This window comes from Delphinapterus leucas, chromosome 17, assembly GCF_059928025.1.
Source record: "Delphinapterus leucas isolate spDelLeu-1000000601 "Yukka" chromosome 17, BTC_Dleu_Yukka2, whole genome shotgun sequence".
In the NCBI taxonomy this organism is placed as follows: domain Eukaryota; kingdom Metazoa; phylum Chordata; class Mammalia; order Artiodactyla; family Monodontidae; genus Delphinapterus; species Delphinapterus leucas.
The window spans coordinates 2,708,510-2,725,964 of record NC_143145.1 but is presented as its reverse complement, the minus strand read 5'-3'; the positions used below and the strand labels follow the sequence as shown (position 1 = coordinate 2,725,964).

The following is a 17,455-nucleotide window of genomic DNA, read 5'->3' as shown; positions in this document are numbered from 1 at the left end:
GAAACAAACTGGCAGTCGAGGCAGTCACCTGTCCTCAAGCTTCAGCTTGGACAGAACAGAGTCCAAGAGCTGAGAACGTACATTAACACCTCGACTTCAGGCAGGAAATAAAAACAAGTATTTCCAGAGGCAGAAATGAAATATAAGAAACTCTATTAAATAAAAAAATTTAGTCTAATCTATTAATCTAATCTTTTTGCAAAACCAAGGTATAAATTATGCATAGCTGGAATTTAAGTACCTAGGTGCCCAGAAGTTTCTGAGTCAGGACCAAGATGTAGCCAAACTGAACTAGGATGTGCGTCTATTAAAGATAACATTAATTTCAAAGAAGTGGTTCCATACAGAACACATTTTCTTACTACAATCCCCTTTTAGAAATAAGTCACAACAAGGTACATGAAAAAAATTCACTCATTTGGAATTTATCAAACACTAAAATAAATCATAAGTCATCAAAGGAATCTTAATGGAAATTAGAAAATATAGGGAATTCCCTGATGGGCCAGTGGTTTAGGACTCCATGCTTTCACTGCCGAGGGCCCGGGTTCAATCCCTGGTCAGGGAACTAACATCCTACCAGCCATGCAGAATGGTCAAAAGAAAAAAAATATACCTAAATATTGAACATATTTATTGAATGGAACAATAAATGTTTTATGAATAAATAATAAAAATACCTCACATCAAATTGTAGCCCTTGGGCAAAGAAAGATTCCTTAAATGAGACGCCAAAAAAACTAATCATAAAGAAAAAGACTGGGGCTTCCCTGGTGGCGCAGTGGTTAAGAATCCTCCTGCCAATGCAGGGGACACGGGTTCGAGCCCTGGTCCAGGAAGATCCTACATGCCGCAGAGCAGCTAAGCCCGTGCGCCACAACTACTGAGCCTGCGCACTAGAGCCTGCATGCCACAACTACTGAGCCCATGTGGCACAACTACTGAAGCCCATGTGCCTAGAGCCCGTGCTCTGCAACAAGAGAAGCCACCGCAGCGAGAAGCCGGTGCACTGCAATGAAGAGTAGCCCCCGCTCACCTCAACTAGAGAAAGCCTGCGCGCAGCAACGAAGACCCAACACAGCCAAAAATAAACTAATTAATTAATTTTAAAAAAAGAAAAAGACTGATAAAGTCAACGATATTAAACTTAAGAACTTTAGTTCCAAGACACCTCAAAAGTAAAAAGACAAATCAGAAACTGGAAGAAAATATTCACAACTTATAATGACAAAGGATAGTAATCCACACGTAGAAAGAACACCTACAAGTCAGTAAGAAAAACATAAGAAATTAGGTCAATGTTTTCACAGGTCCTTCAAGGAAGAGAGAAGAGATATGACCAATATATTAAGAGTATCAACAAAGTTAGTAATAAGAGATATTCAATTTAAAGCCACAAAAAGATATTATTACATAACCACCAGAATGGTAAAACTGAAAAAAAGACAAAATAAACTACTAGAAAGGATGCAGAGCAACCAGGAGTGGGATGTAAATTGGCAGGGGTACTCTAAAAGCAATCTGGCAGTAAGCAGTCAAGCTGAAGGCTGGCCAGCCCAGAACCGGCATCACACTCCCACGTGGGCAGGCTGGACACATCCACACACGTGGGCAGCCAAAGACGTGTCAGCAGCGCTTGCAGGAGCAAGGCGGCAAACCACACAAATGCCCATCAACTGGAGACCAGGTTACACAACAGTGAAAGTGAACGTACTGATCACTTACGGCACCTCCTACGGGTCTCAATCACAGTGCTGAGTGGGAAAAGGCAAGTCACATGTAGTGTGATTCCCTAATAGAAAGTTCAACACAGACGAAACTAACACAAAAATAAGAAATGATAAACGCAACATGCATTCAGTGACCGCTGTTTTAAATGCTGGGGATACAGTAGTGAACAGACATTTTGCCCCGAGATTTTCTGTCACAGCCAAGTGACAAAGAAAATAAAAGTGAGTAAAATACAAATGATACCAGGCCTTGAAGAAGGAGGCTGTAGCTAAGGGGGCTGAGGGGAGGATGGCTATGCAGGCTTCACGATGTGGGAGGCGGGCTGCGGTGGGCAGCAGGCGGGCCTTCAGAGTGGGGATGCTCCATTGCTGCAGCTGGGCCGTAGGTGCTAGGCTTGCTTTATTCTTCTCTATACCAGGGTGGCCCCATCGCTTGTTTTTGTACAGCCCATGAGCTAAGAAAGGTTTTTACACTGCATATGATTAAAGAAATTATTAAAAGAATAATAACATTTTGTTGCATGTGAAATTACATGAAATTCAAATTTCAGGGTTCAGAAATAAAATTGTACTGGAACATAGACAACTCACTCCTTTACCACAGCTGCTTTTGTGCCAGAATGGCAGGGCTGAGTACTGGGGACAAAAGCTGTAGGTGGCCTGCAGAGCCCAAATGTGTCCTGTCTGGGCCAGTACGAGGAAGCTCACCTCTGCGGACTCGGGTACCTTCCTCTGGGAGATCAGGGCACTCTTGATCTACACCTTACACACATCTTACACATGTTCTTCTGTATCTCTTCAATGTTTAATAAAATCATTTTTTGAAAAAGACTAATACACTAAGTGTATTTCTCTAATGAACCTTGTTCTATTAAAGCTTCATGCTGCTCCTCCATCCTAATGACTAAGTTTTAAAAAACAAGATACGTACTGCTATCAGGAGCATTAAAGCAAGACAGCAAAGCAAAGCAAACTACTGTTTATTTTGACTCAAGTACAAGAAAAACAGAAAGGGAGGGAGGGAGGGAGGGAAGGAAGGAAGGAAGGAAGGAGGGAGGGAGGGAGGGAGGGAGAGAAGGAGGGAGGGAAAGGAAAGGAGGGAGGGAGGAAGGGAGGGAGGGAGGGAGGGAGGAAGGAAGGAAGGAAGGAAGGAGGGAGGGAGGGAGGGAGGGAGGGAGGGAGGGAGGGAGGGAGGGAAGGAAGGAAGGAAGGAGGGAGGGAGGGAGGGAGGGAGGGAGGGAGGGAGGGAGGGAGGGAGGGAGGACTTTTCCACTCGTTTCCAAGGCTGTGGAGAGAACCACAGCCTTGCTTAACACCCAGCTCATTAGGACTATTAGATGTTTCTGTGCATCACTGACTTAAAAAAGCAGTACAGTTACACCCGATCCCTTCCAGTCTTCTGAAAAAAATGTTTTGTTATGTCACATTTTAGCAAGGGCCACAATATCTGGCCAACATTAGCATATATGTTCCCGATGCAAGTGCCTTCACATCTTTTAAAAATAAGCCAGTATCTCTGATTAGAGTTAATATTAATTAATGATGCCCATTAAAGGTGGTGATGAATACAGAGAGTTCATTACAACATTCTGTTTCTGCATATGTCTGAAAGTTTCCACAAAGTTTTAAAATAAAATTGAAGATTCATATTTTAACTTTAATTATTAAGTATAATGCTCATGTAATAGAAACTCACACAATTCCCATTTATGCATGTTTCAGAATCCTTAGTATAAAATGGCTTTCCATCACCCTTACTACTGGCAACTTTTTTAAAAAATGCTTATTTAAAAATCTACATAAGGGGCTTCCCTGGTGGCACAGTGGTTAAGAATTGCCTGCCAATGCAGTGGACACGGGTTCGAGCCCTGGTCCGGGAAGATCCCACATGCTGCGGAGCAAATAAGCCCGTGCGCCACAACTACTGAGCCTGCGTTCTAGAGCCCGCGAGCCACAACTACTGAGCCTGCGTGCTACAACTACTGAAGCCCGCGTGCTACAACTACTGAAGCCTGCGCGCCTAAAACCTGTGCTCCGCAACAAGAGAAGCCACCGTAATGAGAAGCCCACGCACCGCAACAAAGAGTAGCCCCCACTCGCCACAACTAGAGAAAGCCCGTGCGCAGCAACGAAGACCCAACGCAGCCAAAAATAAATAAATTAAAAAACAAAATCTATGTGAAGACACAGCACTGCACCTTCTGACCCTAGCAGAAAGGAAGAGGCTGACAGCAACGAGCTGAGAAAGTCAAAGGACATTCACCCACAGGAAAACAAGTTGTATCAGCTGTGCCTCTATGTTCTGTGTATACAGCAGTAAATGAAAGAAATACCCCCATTCTCTTTGAGCTGCAATATTACAAAATGGGCAATGATGCAGGGAGGACTGAGAACTTTGAAAACTGGCAAACTTTTACTGTAAATGTTTACTTTTAATAGTTATTACCTTTTGTGAAATATCTCAAAAGGTCACGCACTAGTGAACACCAGAACCTTACATGCTGCGTACCAACCACCTCGTTCTCTGATCAGCCTATGGTTCTATTATTTGGCCGATTTAAAGGACAAGTTAACAAACTAGCCAAGACGAGAGAGTCAGAGTCTGACTCCAAGGCCATGCCCTTCACAACTGCACTGCCAGTGGTTATTCAACATTCCAACTAAGTAAGGCAACGTCATCTTATGACCCATACTTTGCAAACCAGTACCTTGCTACTCAAAGTGGGGCCCAGGGACCATCAGCACGGCACCACCTGAGAGCCTGCTAGAAATGCAAGATCTGATGCCCCACCCTGGACAGACTGAATTAGAACCTAAAACCTAACGAGATCCCTGGGTGATGTGTGTGCCTGTTCAAGTTTGAGAAGCCCTGATACAGAGCACGCACACACTGGATTTTGAGGTAGTTTACCAGTGCAACATACCCTGGTACAGTTAAATTGAGCTTTCACCTCTTCTGCTTGCTCTCTGATCCCGAAATGAAGCAGAGGAGTGCTGGCAGGCGACTCCACAGGTGGCCACGAAGAGGACTGACATGACCAGCCCATGTCCGTGGCCCCAACCTCTCCCCTCCCCACCCTCAGTCCCATTTACCACCCTGTCTTTCGGACACAGCCCCTGCAGACAGGCTGCACTTACTGAGCCAGCTGAACCCTTCTTCCCAGAGCAGCAGGCTACAGACACGGCTAAGTGCGCATGCCCCCAGTTCCTTGAATCGCGCCCAGCATCCGGGGCGCCCTGCAGCAGAAAGGGGCAGCGGGGGCTGCTGCAGCACGTGCTCTTATCCTAATGCTCTGTGAGCTACAAAGAGAGCTTCCGACACAGCCCCAGCACTAATAATCCTCTTACCAATTCACAGCGAATACTCAGTGAATGGATGGAATATCCTTTTGTGACATTTTCTTAAATCCGTGGTTTCTGCTACCTCTCTCGACGCTAGAATCCAACGTATGATGCAGTAAACCAATCTCTGCACGTTCCCACCAACATGTAGCTTTGCCTGTGCTTTCCTTCCGCCTAGAACACTCTCCGCTCCTCCTCCCCCTCCCCGCCAGGCTCCTTCTGTTGACCCCTGGGATGGGGTGGCAGTGTCCTGCAGTCCCCCGCAGCTCTGCCCAGCACCTGCTAAACATGGCACTGCCGCTGCCTGGTCGCTGGACTACGACCCGCTCAGGGCAGGGACTCAGCGCATGCTGAGCGTTCTCCCCAAATGCCAGTTCTATCGGCAGATCTGTGAGCGCCCCGCGGCCTGCCCTCTCCATCCGCACCCTGACAGCCACAGCCTGCGACCCACACCCACCTCATGGAGAGCCTTCCCCAGAAGCCTTAAGGGGTTCAGCCATGTTTGGCTGCAGGCAGATTCCAGAAAATGGCTAACCTTAAGCAGCAAGGGCAGCTCCGTTAGCGGTTCTCCGGGGCAGACTCGCCGCCACAAGGCCCCGCAGAAGCTCTCCCCAAAGAAGCTCTCCCCGCAGAGGCTCTCGGTCCAGCCAGCGCTGCCCGGCAGGACTTCCTGCAACCGTGAAAACCTTCTCCCCACCTGCACCGTCCGAGGGGGAGTCGCTAGTCACGTGTGGGTACTGAGCCCTGGAAACGGGGCTAGCCTGGCTGGGACAGAACTTTAAACCTGATTCCATTTTAACTTAAACGCGTGGCTAGCGGCTACTATAGGCGACGGCGGGTCCAGGTTTAGACTCTAGACACTGGAGTGAAATGAAAAAGAACTTTCCTTGGCTTCTTAACTGCAGGCTACGTTGTTCGGTCCAACCCTTCCCTGAAAAAGGCTTAAAAAGACGGATAGAATACTTTAAAAATCTTAAAAGCAACCAGAAAATGACAGGACAAGAAGGAAATAACAAAATTAAAGTGAACTCAGGAACCCAGAGAGAAACAAGCAGAGAAACCACCTCTGCACGGAAGTCATTTGACAATTCTGAAATTTTCGACTTTCCTTTTCACAACAGTGCAGGGAAAGAGGGACAGGAGTCAAAGCCGGGCCCCCCAAAGTGTCTAATCCTACCTCCCTAAGCAGGACCTCAAAAGCAACACAGCTCAGGATGAGAGTAAGCCAGCAGTGAATCAGCTCACCAAGAGAATGACAGCTCTGTGTGGTCCAGAACACCTCAAACCTTGGACTTGGTTTAAGGTGGTCCCAGACTGGCTGAAGCAGAAAAAAATGCGCTCTGGAAGGAGCTACCTTCATTTAGGCCTCGAAAGAGTCCTCCCAGTAATGTGGACCCATATCCCACACCACAAACAAAAATTATCTCAAAATCAATCACAGACCTAAATGTAAAACCTAAAGCTATAAATATTCTAGAGAGGGGAGGGGGAAACAGGAGAAAATCTTTGTGACCTAGGTTAGGCAACTATTTCTTAAATATGACACCAAAAAAGCACAATCCATAAAAGAACAAATTGATAAATGGGACAGTATCAAAATTTATAACTTCTGCTCTTCAAGACACTGTTAAGAGAATGCAAAAAACAAGCCACGGCATGGGAGGAAAGCACTGAGAGTATCTCACAAAGGACCTGTATCCAGAATATATAAAGAATCCACCCGCAAGAAAAATTTTTTTCATGGGCAAAAGATCTGAACACCAAATAAGATATACAGATGGCAAGTAGACATATAAAAAGATACTCAGTGTTATTAAGGCATTTGGGAAATGTAAGTTAAAACCACAATGAAATACCATGACACACCTATTAGAATGGCAAAAACTTAAAAGACTAACCATCATGTTGCCCCGATGATCCAGAGCAACTGGAACTCTCATACACTGCTGGTAGGAATGTCAAATGGTACAGCCACTTTAGAACACAGTTTGGCACTTTCTTAAAAAGCTACACAAATTCAAAAAGAGTCATGTATCACACTGTTCACTGCAGCACTGTTTACAACATGTAAAGGACATGGAAGCAATCTAAGTGTCCATCGACAGACGAATGGATAAAGATATGGTACATACATAAAATGGAATATTATTCAGCCATAAAAAGAAATGAAATTATTTGTAGTGAGGTGGATGGACCTAGAGTCTGTCATACAGAGTGAAGTAAGTCAGAAAGAGAAAAACAAATACCGTATGCTAACACATATATATGGAATCTTAAAAAAAAAAATGGTTCTGATGAACCTAGGGGCAGGACAGGAATAAAGATGCAGATGTAGAGAATGGACTTGAGGACGGGGGAGGGGTAAGGGTAAGCTGGGATGAAGTGAGAGAGTGGCACGGACATATATACAGTACCAACTGTAAAATAGATCGCTAGTGGGAAGCAGCCGCATAGCACGGGGAGACCAGCTCGGTGCTTTGTGTCCAGCTAGAAGGGTAGGATAGGGAGGGGTGGAGAGAGACGCAAGAGGGAGGAGATATGGGGATATATGTATGCATAGAACTGATTCACTTTGCTATACAGCAGAAACTAACACAACATTGTAAAGCAATTATACTCCAATAAAGATGTTAAAAAAAAAAAAAAAGCTGGGCTTCCCTGGTGGCACAGTGGTTGAGAGTACACCTGCCGATGCAGGGGACGCAGGTTCGTGCCCCAGTCCGGGAAGATCCCACATGCCACGAAGCGGCTGGGCCCGTGAGCCACAGCCGCTGAGCCTGCGCGTCCGGAGCCTGTGCTCCGCAACGGGAGAGGCCACGACAGTGAGAGGCCCGCGTACCGCAAAAAAAAAAAAAAAAAAAAAAGCTATACAGACACCTACCATATGATCCAGCCATTACAATCCTAAACAACCATCCCCAGGAAAAAATAGAAGCCTGGGTCCACAAAAAGACTTGTACAAAAATATTCATACGCTTTATCCGTAATAACCCAAATCCAGAATCAATTCTCTGCACGTTGATCTATACATTTAATATCATCCCAAACAACAACCGGAAGAATTTTTGGGAAGTTGCCAAGTGATCCTAAAACATATACAGATTTGCAAAGGGTTGAGGATAGCCAAGGCATACTTGAAGGAGAAACAAGTGGGAAGAGGTCCACGAGGAGATAAGACTTATTATAAAGCTACAATACTGTAGGCAGCTTAGTACCAGAGGGATCAAATAGAGTCCAGACACACACATATATATGGACCTTTCATTTACAACAAAAGTGTCACCACAGAGCACTGGGGGAAAGGAGCATTTATTCTTTTTAAGAAATGGTGTTGGGACAACTAAGATGTCCACATGTTAACGAAAGTGGATCCCTCCTTCACACTACACACCAAAACCAATTCCAAGAGAATTATAAAGTTAAAGGGGAAAGGCAAAATCATAAAGCATTTAGAAAATAACAGGAATTAAGTTCATTATCTCAGGGTAGGGAAAGACACAAAAAGCACCAACTATAAAGGAAAAGACTGATAAACTGCACTACATTAAACTTAAGAACTTCTCTTCATTCAAAAAAGAAAAAAAACAACCCACCAAGCTAGTGAAACTGCATGACAAAGTAGGAAGAGGCAGTGGCAAAATATATAAGCAACAAAGGACCTGTGTTCTGAATATACAGAAGTCTACAAATAAATTTCTTTAAAACTAATAGAAAAATATGGGCACTTCACAAACCAGTGAATACAAATGGCCAGTAAATGTATAAAAAGATGTGCAACCTCATTATAACCAAGAAAAGTCTATTTAAAACCACAGGGTGGGGGGCATCCCTGGTGGTGCAGTAGTTAAGAATCCGCCTGTGAATGCAGGGGACACAGGTTCGAGCCCTGGTCCGGGAAGATCCCACATGCCGCGGAGCAACTAAGCCCGTGCGCCTCAACTACTGAGCCTGCGCTCTAGAGCCCGCGAGCCACAACTACTGAAGCCCGCGTGCCTAGAGCCCGTGCTCCACAACAAGAGAAGCCACCGCAACGAGAAGCCCGTGCACCGCAACAACGAGTAGACCCCGCTCACCGCAACCAGAGAAAGCCCAATGCAGCCATAAATAAATAAATAAAATTTTAAAAAAATAAAATAAAACCACAAGGTGGTAATAATACTACAGAAATGACCCCAAGGCGCTGGGAGGGGAGACTGACAGGGGAACAGAGACAGACGGGGATGTGCTGAAGCTGTAATCAGAGAGAAGGCTGCTCAGGGGATGCAGCCTGATGGTTAGGGAGGGCGGGGTCCCAGGAGAACCATCCACTGACATCCACTGAGAAGCTGCTCTGGGCCAGGCACACTCAAATGCACTTGCCCTCTGCATCCTCAGGTTCCGCATTCGAGGCTCAAAATATTGGGGAAAAATCCCAGAAAGTTCCAAATAGCAAAACTTGAACTTGCCACACTGGCAATTATTTACATAGCATTACACTGTGTTAGGTATTATAAGTAATCTAGAGACGATTTAAAGTATACAAGAGGGTGTGCATTTAAATGTATGTATGTAAATACTACGTCATTTTAGGTAAGGGACTTGAGCATCCAAGGAACTTGGTATCCGAGGAGGGTCCTGGAACCAATCCCTCACGAATACTGGACAGACAGCTATACATTTAATGGGAGTCACATTAATGCGACCTTTAATTTCACTTGACCAATTTTAAGGAGAAAGAAATTGTTCCAAAGAGCTCCAAATGAGATCACATTACACTTAATTCCTTCCGCCTTTGACGAGTTCTTCGTCCCTACCTTTGTAACAACTTTCACACACTTAAAAGACCCCTTGGGCTTCCCTGGTGGCGCAGTGGTTGAGAGTCCGCCTGCTGATGCAGGGGACACGGGTTCGTGCCCCAGTCCGGGAAGATCCCGCATGCCGCGGAGCGGCTGGGCCCATGAGCCATGGCCGCTGAGCCTGTGCGTCCGGAGCCTGTGCTCCGCAACGGGAGAGGCCCCAACAGTGAGAGGCCCACATACTGCAAAAAAAAAAAAAAGACCCCTTACCACAAAAGGCCCACAACAGCGTCATTTGCTTTAGTCTCTGTAATTCCAGGACCTCAGCAGGAGAGACTCTTCTTCAATCATCAAACAATCACTGACTGACCATCTACTATGGCAGCATGAGGAAAAGATAATACAGAATCCTTGTCCCTCAGCTTATACTAGTCTATTTACCAACAGATGCATCTAATTCTGCACAAGGGACATCACCCATTTGGTACACTAACTTTCACTTAGCCGCCTTCTTAGGAAAAAAGGAAAGGACAAAAGGCAAATCGAAATTCATTAAACTTAGATATGAATGTAATGCTAGGCATAGAATCAATTCACACAATGCTGCTTCATTAGTCACCCCAAGACTTGGCAATCACCCTGACTCTAGTATAAAGCTAGCCAATTTTTCAGCACCAAAGCAAAACCACCAGGGAACGTGTGCCTTAAGCACTCACATGTACACACTCTCCTGTTATCTGCCAAAAGCCGCAAGTCCGGGAGCCACACAAACTGCCACTTCAACATAAGAGTGTTCATTTAAAATCCACACCGAGATTCAAAATAATTAAGTGGTCTCGGCAGAAAACAGTCAAACTCCCTATTTAACAAAAGGAGTTGTGAGGTCTTCTCAAGACTCTAAAAACCCTTAGAGACATATTTAAGAGTCCTGACAGGAAGGCAACCTCATTAGCAAATCTAAGTGGTCAAAAAGACCATACACATACCTCTGCCATTTATGACTGATGTCTGCCTGCTACAACTGGCGTTTCTTTTAAAACACTCTAAAGCAGTGGTTCACGAACATTAGCATGCATCAAAAGCTCCTGACAGCAAGTTGAAACTGACCACCGGCCCCGCCCCCAGAGTCAGATTCAGCAGGTCAGAAGCGGGGCAGGAGCATTTGCACTTCTAACCTGTGGCTACTTTGAGAACCAATTCAACAACCTGAAGCTTCCTGGTCTCTGTGAGAGTGCCTGTTTCCCCACACCGTACAGCAAGACTAAGGGGGAACTCGCTGAGGAAGCACAAACTGCTCTTTTTTACCCAAATGTTGACTTTCCCCCAAGTAAAGGTAAGTGACCTGTCACGGCAAGGGAAAGCTGGCATGTTGTATATGTAATTGGCACTGCAGCCATACGAAAATGGGTTTTTGAAAATGGTTTCAGGGCTTAATGGAAAACTCTTGTAAAGCAGCCAATGAATCCAGCTGATTAGTAAAAGACACGTTAGAGCTTCTGGACCAGTAACGAAGGAGCTTTTACAAGTCCCGCTCATTTTGTGTCACCTTGAGCAATCCTCTATGTCTGCAGAACTTAGGACGAGTCCTAAAGAACACAAGATCAATTAATACAGGATCAGTTTCTAGAAAGAAAGAACAAAACTGTAAAGGGGCAGAGCAGTATTTTTTCCCTGGCCCAAGTCTGATGACAGTGGTAATCTAAAATAAAGAAGAGAAAGGTGAAAACACGATAATCCAATTCTTCCCTGGTATCAAGTCCTATGTGGTTTTAAAGTGAGGTCCTTAACCAAGGCAAACAAAACAGCAGACAGCTAACGGATGTAATAGCTGTTCTCCAATAATTAATAAGTCTGGGTTATTCTACTCAATAAATATTGTGTCAGGTACTGAAGATGGAAAAGTGTGTAAAACAAAGTTTCTGCCCTCATGGTGCTTAAATCCTCACGAGAAGACACATAAGCCACTAAAAATATGTAATGTGTAAAATCATTTAAGCTCTTCCTTTAGGCCAGCAAAGACAAATGCATGTTTTGGTCACCAGTAGACATGACGAGCACCTTGGACTACTTTCAATACAGAATATGGGGGCAGACGGGAGATCCTAGGCACACACAGCCCACAGACACGACTGTTCAGGTTCTTCTAAGCCTTGGTTTTGGTTCACTGGCCCCAAATAAAGGAGCAGAGTATATGCCAACTCTTAAAAGCAGAATGGGGCTTCCCTGGTGGCACACTGGTTAAGAATCCACCTGCCAATGCAGGAGACACAGGTTCGAGCCCTGGTCCAGTAAGATCCCACATGCCGCGGAGCAACTAAGCCCGTGCGCCACAACTATTGAACCTGCGTGCCACAACCACTGAAGCCCATGTGCCTAAAGCCCGTGCTCCGCAACAAGACAAGCCACAGCAACAAGCCCGCGCACCACAGTGAAGAGCAGCCCCTGCTTACTGCAACTAGAGAAAAGCCCGCATGCAGCAACAAAGACCCAATGCAGCCAAAAATAAATTAATTAATTTTAAAAATATATTTTAAAAAAAGCAGAATGGAAAATTCTAAGTTGGTGAGAGTAAGCACATTCATTTCAGAAACATTTATAGAGCAGCAATGTATCAGAGGTTGTAAATACTAGGATTACTACAAGGGGCTCATACCTGTGTGAGAAATGCGCAATTTGTTTTTCCCTTACATACTCCTTGCTTCCCACAAGCAAGGAGTTGATGTCTTCAAACATCAACCCCTCAAAAAAGTCACCAATGAAAAAACTGTAAATGTGGAAGTTACTAAAGCACATCTTAACAAATAAGAAGTATCAATCACTGCATCATGCATTATATACTTTACCTAATGCTAAATTAATTTCAAATAATTAAACAATTTTGGCATATTAATTAAAATGTTTACCTATACTATGTTGGCCAGATCAGAACTTCATGATCTGAAAGCGTCAGATTCAAATAGAAAATACAATTATCTAAACTTTCCCAGACATGGTCATTACACTAGCACACTACTTATTCCTACTGCAGAGACTGGATTAAGATTTTACAGACTGCTGCTTTTCCAGCCAGGGAGGCCGCAGGCAGGCTGTTAGGAGCTGGCACTGCAGAGTCCCTCGGGTCCGTCCAAGCCGTCCACCACTGTGGGCTGAGGACCCGGGCGAGCTACTCTAACTCGATGCTTGCAGGGTTTCATCTACAAAAGGAGGATACAGACAGCAGTACAACTCAGTAGTTCTAGCGAGTAAAAAAGGAGATAAAGCACTATGGCACCCAGCTCAGGCCTGGCACATGGTGTTTAACAAATGCAGTTCTTCCCCTACCACTGGCAAATATTCAAACGTGTAACTTCAGTCATTCTTCTTGATGTGAAAAATGTGAAAAAGTTTATAGTAAATAGCTATGTACATAAATAAGATTTAGGTAGGATTATTTTAATTAAGTACAAAGTTTATAAGGAAACACCTTTGTGTCCTTAAAAATAGGTAAACTTTGTGGTGATGCTACTAGTATTTTTCTCTGAGGCTTCCAACTGCTAAAGAGTGGGAATAGTGCCACTCGGGGAAACATTTATTTCCTACTATGTCTATAAATCATTTCCTTACTATTTATGCAAATCAGAATATAATTAACAGTTTTGCTAAAAATTCCATTTAAACTGAAAGTTTAACTATATATGTGTATCTGAATTTCATTTCCATCACAGAGCCTAGTAAAAAACAATACAACTGTTACAGATAGAAACAGAGGGGGCTCCTCTGCTGATTTACAATCAGAAACACATTTGTACAGTTCTGAATGATAAGATTTAGCACAATTCCTAGAAACTAATGCCAGAAACTGGTACATATGAATTTCATTTCTCTTGCACTGGGTTGCCTTTTGGTAGTCATGAAATGAAGAAGAAAAAGAACCCTGCCAAAATGTCAGTAGAGAGAAAAAGCAATAAAGGGCTCAAATAATCCACTACTAAACACTGTTTTACAGAAAAGAAGGGAAAAAAAACATAACTTCTGAATGTATCTGGGTGAGCTAGAGAAACACAGGTGCACCCAAGGCAAGCTGGAGCTGCTCTCCATCCTTCTTCATTCCAAGGATGCTTCTAAAGGGTGATAAGCAACAACATTTGAATGCTTATTTGCATTCATAAACTTCTTGGAGTTTATTACTATTGACTCAAATAAGGTCATTTACTCTGCCCAAATTTTTTAAGTTAACATTTTAAATACAGACATCAGTGAAAATTCTCAAAGATCCCCACAGTAATTTTTTCTAATTATTTAAGGGATTTCACTAAGAGGAAACTAATGAAAATATGTTCTTAAACTAGAGCTTTAAGGCAAAATAAAGTACTTCAGAAACTAAACTTTTCTGATTTACTAGCAAAAAAAACTCATTTAAAAACTCATTTCACAAATATGATAAAAATAAGAGAACTTTTTACCAATGGCATTTTTTGCAGATCTAGAACAACAACAACAAAAAAATCTAAAAACGTGTGGAAACACAAAAGACCCCGAATAGTCAAAGAGATTTTGAGAAAGAAAAGGGAATTGGAGGAATCAGGCTCCCTGACTTTAGACTATACTATAAAGCTACAGTAATCAAAAGTAACAGAACTTCTTTTAATGCCACTGAAATTTAAAACCAGATTTATTCTATCTGAAAATGTTTAATTTAAAAAATTAAAGATTTACATATTGTATTAACAATTTGAATTGCATCTTTTGTTACCCTTAAGACAATTTTTAATTATTTTTCTCAAAATTAAGACACATTAAAATATTGGAAAACAAGGTTTCCATAAAACCTTTAAAGATATGAACTAAGATCCCACCTCACTATAACTCAAAATAACATGCAAAGATAGTAATTTTCAAAATTATCTTTTGCTACACCTAACACTTTATAACACCGTAGACTATATATGTATATACAAGATATAACAATAATTTCTTCTTAGGAAGCTCATCAGTATTTTTTCTTAAAGGGAACACTTTAGCGATATGATTTTGTTATTTAGACTATTTCTCCAACTTTCTAGTAAGAAAAGTTATCTAGCTGAAGAACCCAGCTTTGAGAATTGGAACATTAATTTCTGTACTTTCCAACAAAGGGCATGGAGTGTTACAGAGAAGAGTTTAGCTAAAAATGTTTTAATGATCCTTACTGCCATTCCTAACTCCCGCTTTCCCCAGACACTTAGTAACCGCTGCACTAGTGGATCTAACACTCCTGATCACTCCTGATCTAACACTTACTACTCACTTTCCGTGACAGACAGCCTCAGACGATCTCCTGTAGGAGTTGCAGCATTCTTTGCCCCACATCATAAATACTAAGTTTTGGATTCAATGTCTTTATTTAGCCAAGCACTTGCTTCTCAATGCATCACCTCTGAATGATGTATAGTCCTTCTATTCAGTCCTTTCATGAAGTCTTATGGCACCGCGTTTACAAGGGAACATGTATTTTAAACAATATTTTCCAGTGCTCGTCATTAAACTGGATTATTTGATAATGACCTGAAAGAAATTCTTCAGAGGAGAATCTATAATATTTGATCTTGCTGTTTCAGCAGCAGTTAGTACACAAGTGTTCAGAAGAGACTAATGGCAAGTTCCACTAGTTTTTCCCCTCCAAGAGTAGCCAAAAATATAAAACAATATACTCATAAAGATACTAAGACATACTATCTTTATGAGTTGAAAGTTGAAACACAAACTTCCTTTAAAAGTTTCATATGTTTAAATACTACAGGGTTTTAAACATTAACTCAATAGTACAACTGGACCAAAATATTATCTACACTGTACCTCAACAAAGTACGCTGAATGCTAATTTACTGTGAATCTTTAATCACTTCATCCACATACTTTCCTCCCACTTTTCAGGGTTGTCAAAGACAGGACAACTAGCCTGAGGGCTTGGCTGTGTCATTTCAATGAAAAGACTATTTTCATTACCCGTTTTACAAATACAGTATTAAAGGTGGGGCTCTGGTATTGCATTTTGAACAGTAATGGCCTGTTTTTCCAACCACGAAGATGTTTACATCCTAAGTAAGAATCCCAATGATGGTCGTCTTAAATACAGACCCCCAAACTCTTACATCGCCTTCAACTTGACCGTATTTCAACCAGTTCCCATGAATACCACAATATTACCATTCTCTTGGTCTCACTGCCAAAAACCCAGCTGCAGGCTACCTAAGCAAGAATAAGACACTGTTGAAATGGCAAAAACAAAAACCTTTACCCTTAATGCATTGAGCTACAAAATCCGGCAATCAAAGAAAACCAAGTAACAGCGTACACACACACACACACACCCTACACACACCCTACACACACACACTCCTTTGAGAAAGAATGGGGTGCCAGGAAAGGACCCAGAGGGCTTCCAGCTTGCTCGGCGGGCGCCGCGGAGTTGGGGGCTGGGGCGAGAAGAGGAGGAAACTTGGGAAGCGCAACGAATCCTGCCAGGTCTTCAGGGCTGCCGCCGAGACAGCCTCCGGGCTGCACAAAACTTGAGCGCGGGCCGCGGGGGACGCAGCCGCCCCGCCGCCCCGCACGCGGGCTCAAGGCCCACCCTTCCCTGCTCCGCGGGCCGGCCGATCCCCCGGCGGCCCCGCGGATTCCCTCTTCCCCCTCCTTCCTCTCTCTCCCCTTTTGTTTTGGAGGCACTCGGCCCGCCCCGGCAGAGACCGGCCGGCCTCCCCGAGGCCCCGGGCCTCCAGACCTTCGGACTCTCCGAGCCCCGAATCCCCCTGCCTCCCCATCTTCCCTGAGCTCCCCGGCCTCCCTGCGTCCCCCGAGCCCCCAGCCTCCCTGAGTCACCGGCCTCCTCGCATCCCCCAAAGCCCCCTGCTTCCCGGAGCCACCGGCCTCCCCACGTCCCCCGGCCTCGAGACCCTCAGAGTCTCCTAGCCCCGAACCCCTCGGCCTCCAAGCGCCCCCGCCCCCGAGCCCCCGGCCTCCTCGGGCCCCCGGCCTCCCCACGTCCCCGGCCTCCCGGGGCCGCGGCCGGCGCGGGAGGGGCCGGTCTCCGCCGCCGGGACTGGCCGGTCCGGCCCCGCTCGGCCCTCCACCCTCGGGCCGCGGCCCTGCCAACAACCAGCTCTGGGAGTCGGCCCGCCAGCCTGCCCGCGCCCCGGCCCCGGCTCCGCACTCACTCGGACCGCGCTGGCGCCGGGAGGCGAAGAGAGACGACGACCGGGCGGCGCCGCGGATGATGGGCCGCGCTCCCTCCCACGCCTCACGCCGCGGGCGCACAGCAGTCCCGGCCCGGCGGCGGCGGCGGGCTCGCGCCCTCGGGGCCGTGCTGCGTCGGCGCGGGCCGCGCGTGCGCGGCGGCCTGCTGAGGCGCGCGCCTCCCTCTGCTGCGCGCGCCCGGCCGCGTCCCCGTTCCGAGCTTCCGCCTCCCGGGAGCACCGGGCATGCGCGCCGCGCGTCGCGGCCCGCGCATGCTCACCACGCCGCCAGGCTCTGCTCCCGGGATCGTACTCTGGACGCCAGGCCCGGGCTGCGGGCGGACGGGGTCAGCGCGCGGGCGTGGCTGCGGCCCCGAGTGGCGGCCGCGGGGAAACTTTGCCCGGGGGCGGCGCCAAG

The 17,455-nt window shown here is 45.3% G+C and overlaps 1 protein-coding gene across 2 annotated transcripts in view; it reads right to left on the bottom strand.

Moving 5' to 3' along the window:
* The window catches only part of PTK2 (protein tyrosine kinase 2), a 259,877-nt gene extending 242,656 nt beyond the window's left edge, over nucleotides 1-17,221 (bottom strand). The window contains exon 1 of one of the 2 annotated variants that reach the window (XM_089898671.1): nucleotides 17,020-17,221. The gene's annotated coding sequence lies outside the window, so the exon portion shown is untranslated. The remainder of the gene's footprint in view (nucleotides 1-17,019) is intronic. The other variant, XM_089898669.1, reaches the window with a different exon arrangement.
* Nucleotides 17,222-17,455: the final 234 nt, after the last annotated feature.